The following is a 6089-nucleotide window of genomic DNA, read 5'->3' as shown; positions in this document are numbered from 1 at the left end:
AGAAAATATCAAACACGTGTGATATTTTCCACACGCAAGAAATCGCTGTGTTTGCACGCGCACACGGTGTGTCTTGTGCTGCGCCATCAGGCACGCGTGTCCGATGGCGCAGCACAAGACACACCGTGTGCGGCAAGCCTAACCGATAACACCCCTCAGCTCACCGATGCTAGTCTGTCAATTGAACGGAAACTGGCTTCGTCTGCAAGCGCTTGGTGCTTGGTGCGTTTGGTGCGTGGGGCCGGTGACATAGATATGTTCATGATATGTTCGCATTTATAACTTTTATTTGTGTTAAATTTACAAGATAATAATTTTCTTGTCGTAGAATTCATTTTAACGTACCAATTTACATGTAAGAAGATATTAAAAAAAGTCTGGGTGCAAGCCAAAAAGCATACGGGCATGCACGAGCGAACTAGCAGTGGGCATTACGTTACTTTCTTCATACACTAACAGCAAAACATGTTGTTGCAGGTAGTACATTCATTTTACACTCTCATTTGATTTTACGCTCAGCGATAAAAATTATTCGGATCGTTTTCTCGAATGTTTATGTCGTTTCAAAGAGTAAAAATCTAAAGCAAGCAGACTTGATACAGAGGAATGACCAGTTTCCGTAAGAAGTAGATACTATTTACTAAAATACTGCAAATTTCTATAATTGTTTTGTATTTGATTATTGGGCGTTTCTCAAATAAATAGAAATATCTTCTTTGATGTTCTAGATAGAATGCGGGAGTGACATGCGTGTGAGTACCGTTTTTCTGCATAATAAATAAATAAATATATAAATATATAAATATATATATAAATATATATATATATATATATATATATATATATATAACATACATGTTAGCGCATTCACAATTCATCAATTTCCATGAAGGCCCCCGCACACGGTGCGCATTCGGCGGGCGCCAACGGCGCTGGGTGCGGGCGCCTTGACGTTTTTCTTTGATCCTTTGCAATTCGGTAGCGTGTGGCAGTCAGTGATTGATGACGACTGGTTATGTGAAAGTTTGCGTATGAACGTGTACGAGCCGTGTGCGTGTGTGTTCCACCTCTCTCTATTTCTCTCTCTTACTTTGCGCGCGCGCGCGTGTGTGTGTCTCACCTCTCTCTATTTCTTATTTATTTCTCTCTCACTTTGCGCGCGCGCGTGTGTGTGGTGGTGGGGTGGGGTGAGGGTGAGGGGTTAGTTTGCCTCTGACTTGGTGCGCACGGGTTACACCTCCATTTCTGCACTGAATAATACCTCTCTGCTTTGTACAAATGTCATTTGATGTAATCATTAGCATGGTTTCCGCGTTATTTTGTAAGCAATTTAACCATGACGTTGGGATTACATATAGCAGCTGCTGAAACAGCTTATAAACCTTGATTAAACAGTACGATATTTTTTACAACAGAGAGCCTACAACTTGTAGGCCTACTGTTGAAAATCGTACTACTATGAATAAATAAAAAACAGAATAAATAAGACCTCGTTTATGTATTTAATGAATTGAGAGTTTATGACGGTACAGTGCTGGAAAATTCTGAAACTACCCGCTACATATTCGTTCATATTACTATAATAACCAAAATATATCGCGCTACTAGTTGTGATCGATTTGCTTTATTATTATGCCACATTAGAATAAGTGTCAGGGTTTCTTCTGAGGAAAAATTAGACAAAGGATGTAATGGCCCGTTTGGGGGAAAAAAACGCTCATAATGGATTCAAATGCGCGTTTACGCGTCTTGAGGACCTAGCAAACCGATCCCGCCTCCAGGAGCTCGCCCAGCTAGGGGGGTTGGGGGGCATGCTCTCCCGTAAAATGTTTGAAAAAATAGTGCAATTTGGTGCATTCTCAGCTATTCTGAACACATTGTATGAGACTCTTGAATCTCTTTTCAAGTTGTCAAAAGGAACAAATAAACTATGAATATGAAATGATACAAGTATTCACATTAAATAGTAATACCGTCGAAAACGAGGCGTATTCCTGGAGCGTGGCAAAGATCCGGAAGCTTCCGGTATGGTATCAATGATCTTATTAATTTTAGTACATACATTTGAAAAATATGTAATTCAACCAAAGATTTAAAAAAATATTATTAGTTAATTATTTTTACATGCTATCATTTGCGTTAATAACGCTCAACAGCATGAAATACGATTTTATTTCAACGAAAGCACTTTCCTGGTTTAGAATACAAACGAACACCTATGCATATGTATGTATAGGTATAACGCCCTTAGCGGCTATTTAATTATTAGCATTATTTATTTTACTTTCTCTAATTGATAATGCCTTTCTAACATATTCTAGTGCTGGTTTAAGTTTTTTCGGGTCATCACTTTTCCAATTATCTACTCGTTCCCCTTTATTATACCCTCCATATATCTTACATGAATATAAAGGGTCCAAATTCTCTTTTTTTCCTTCATCACACAAATCACATATATTATTACTGTGGTTATTTTTAAAATTACTTTTCAAGTCTATCATGCAAGTCTTACACCTAAACACAAAGCATGCATCATCAAACGACAATTTTGTCACGTATGGCTTGCTTTTTTTTATATTTATTTATTTCGATAATTAACAAAGCATACATTATATCGATAACAGCATAAATAAAACAAAATGCAGATAGAAAATTATCGAGGATGAAAACACAAAAAGCGTGGCTAACACACTTATTTCCATTGTGGTCCAACATAACATTTTACATACTATAAACTATAGCAAATATACCCACGATCCCCAAAATTTCTGAGTGATACAGTGAGTTGGAGCAGTTAAATAAAAAAATAAAAAAATAAAAAATAGAAGCTTTCTGAGTGATACAATACAAAACAGTGCTATATACCATGAAGAAAAAATATAAACGAGAAAAAAAACTTCAGCATATTCTGTACAAGTAAAGTGATTACGGCAAATGTTTAGCAGGTAGAAATGATGTTTCCTGAGTGAATACAGCACAAAGCAGTGCAGAACAACATGAAGAAAAAACTAAAAACACAAAAAAACGTCATCAAATTTTGTACAAGTAGTACCCTTTTAGCACATCATTTCGACACTCGGTTATAGCTTTAGTCCATATTCAATCCAATTCAATTAAATTTTTTTCAATTCAAATCATTTATTTTGCTCATCAGCAATTTACATATACATTCGATCAATCAATCAAGTTGTAAATAATAATTCGAGCAGGGGAGTGGTGAATTGACTCAAAGTCATCTAGTCTGCCACTCCCCTAAAATACAAAAATATAAAGACTGATAGCTACTGCATTACATGTATAACGTTATACCAGTAAAAATTCAATAATTCAAATACAATACAATACAATAATACAATACCATACAATACAAATACAATATACACTAAATACAATAATACAAATACAATACAATACAATAATACAATAATACAATGCAATACAATACAAATACAGTGATACGACAAATGGAAAATTAGCTGTTATATTCTCTTACACGGCTATATTCATATAATTTATTTAAGATTCTTGACCGTGTAAATCGAAATCTCATATTTATGGTATTATTACATATATACATGTCAGCAATTGAGTTCCTCTGGATCACCACCGTTCTCATATTTTAGAAGAAGCAATTTTTTATATTCTAATTTAAATGTTGAAAATGATAATTTCTTTAATTTGTCGGGTAGATCATTCCATACTACGACTCCTCTATATTTGAGTGACCTCTGACCTCTTGTAGTATTATATCTAGGTAGGAAATAATGGTTTGGAAGCTGAGCGGTAATAGTTGATTCATACACTGCAGTTTTTTTGGTTATCAGTAGTTTGAGAATAGTTCTGGCAGAACTGTCAGAATCTAAGTGATACATTGAATTTACGCTACTTCCAATTGAGTATAATATCTTTCATTTTAGTAATCTTAAATTCGGTATTTCGCTGTATATATTGACGTAGATTTCTGGGTGTGTAGCGTGATAATATTAACTATTTTATTTTGCACAACGACCTTTATAGCGACAACAAAGTGTAGCTTCTATTGCGCAGATCCCCATGTCCTATATTGAAATAATTGCAAATATGAACGAACTAATGCATAAGTAAAATGGTTATTAATAAATCTTTTGTAATATATTGCCGTAGTCTCAATATTACACCTGACACTTTAGAGATTTTTTGGGTTAGATACTTAATATGTTCAAGCCAATTCAACTCATTATCTATAAATACACCCAGATATTTTATTTTTTTAGTTTGCACCAAAGATTTACCACGCATGTATAATGAAAAGTCTGGGTTGGAATTCTTACCATAAGAAAAGATAATAAATTTTGTTTTAGAGAAATTTAATGATAACTTATTTGTTCGCATCCATATATCAATTTTCTCCAATTCAAAATTACAGCGAGTTTGTAGTGCATGAATATTCGGATCGGACATAAAAAGATAAGTATCATCAGCAAATAATCGGGCATGAAAATTGGAGATATTGGAAGGTCATTAATATATATTAGAAAATAGTAAAGGTCCCAAAGGTTGAACCTTGAGGAATTCCACAAGAAATAGGTAATTCATCTGATTGTATTCCATTAATAGATGTATATTGTAATCTATTGGTAAGAAAGGATTTGAGCAAGGTTAATGGTGGCCCTCTTATTCCATAGTGTTCAAGTTTACTTAGTAAGGTATTATGGTTAATTGTATCAAAAGCTTTAGATAAATCTAGAAAGATACCACAGGTATAGTATTTTTTATCTAAAGAGGAAAGTAAATTATCGTATATATCAGAATTAGCTAGCATAGTCGAATGTCCTTTTCTAAAACCGAATTGACATGCAGACAGAATTTTGCTATCAGTGAGAAACGCATACATACGTTTATATATTAATTTTTCTAAAATTTTGGAGAATGGAGATAATAACGATATTGGCCTATAGTTTGAGCCCATATAGCTTTCGATGTTTACCATTTTCATTTTTGTTTTTCACCAGACCTCATGGTATTGGTATCTCTCATAATTACTGTTTTTAAAATAGCCTCCTTCACACATTTTTTCCATTCTTTCTTATGTAATCAGTTGGGAATTGGGTATGCTTGCCGTCGATAGAGGGCAGCACGTAATTGTCGCGGGCGGAATGAGCTCCCGCTCACGTATTCGCGCGCAAAGTTCACGAGTCACTTCGGCTGTAGGAGACATGTGTAACGTATCTGTGTAAAATGGGGATCAGGAGTGGAAGTACGCGGACTCGGTAAGCACGACTGAAAGGCGAGCGTTTGTGTCAGTTTGTAAGCATGTGTTTATATAGTGTTTATGTTGTATCAACTTCTCATGTAGTGTAATGACTGGAATAGTTAAGTCACTAGTCACGTTCCGTGACTCAAAATGTTAGTTTCGTTTGGCGCTCCGTGTGCCGTGATTCCAGTGAAGTTATGGAACGATACAAATGATGTTGTACACAGAGAGGGAGAGAGATAGATATGAAGATGTTACGATTTTGTTATGTCGCAGATGCGTACATAAGTTTGTCATTCCTTGTGTCTGTCAGTGATTTCTATTATTGGGTGGCAAACGGCTGGCTAACGTGTGCTTCAAGTTCAAGTTCCAGTAAAATTTATTTTCATCGGTATATCATGAACATTGTAACATAAGCTAAGACTAAGAGCTTTTGCACCGATATCAAACAAGAATAAAAGATATTGATTAAACATAATAAAAACTGCGTAACTGCAGTGTTATACTATCACATAGTCATAGGCCTAATTGGCCGTATTGCCTTTAAAAAAAAAACAACATATCAATATATCACATGTCAATTAGCGACACATTGAGCATCTGCACCTGTACCCACCCCACGTTTCGAGTAGCCTTCTAAACACGTTGAAGTTCTCACTCCGGCGTATACATTTCGGTAAATCGTTCCATATTCTATAGCTCCTTCATACCTAGCTCTAGTACTATAGCCCGCGTACATTGACTGCCGCAGGGCTATAGCACATTGTCGGCTGGAAATACCAACTACGACCTGTTACCACCTGTCCTCATAAAAAATGGATCGCAAAACGCAAAGTTATCGGGCTTTTTAACACTT

General features: G+C 35.4%; 1 long non-coding RNA gene across 1 annotated transcript in view; it reads left to right on the top strand.

Moving 5' to 3' along the window:
- LOC106816970 overlaps positions 1–768 on the top strand; it is a 3646-nt gene extending 2878 nt beyond the window's left edge. The window contains exon 3 of the long non-coding RNA XR_001394974.1: positions 729–768. This is a non-coding gene — a long non-coding RNA (uncharacterized LOC106816970). The remainder of the gene's footprint in view (positions 1–728) is intronic.
- Positions 769–6089: the final 5321 nt, after the last annotated feature.

The sequence above is a fragment of the Priapulus caudatus genome, unplaced genomic scaffold, assembly GCF_000485595.1.
Source record: "Priapulus caudatus unplaced genomic scaffold, Priapulus_caudatus-5.0.1 Scaffold33, whole genome shotgun sequence".
In the NCBI taxonomy this organism is placed as follows: domain Eukaryota; kingdom Metazoa; phylum Priapulida; class Priapulimorpha; order Priapulimorphida; family Priapulidae; genus Priapulus; species Priapulus caudatus.
The sequence above is the reverse complement of the archived record's forward strand: the minus strand, read 5'-3'. Positions and strand labels throughout refer to the sequence as shown.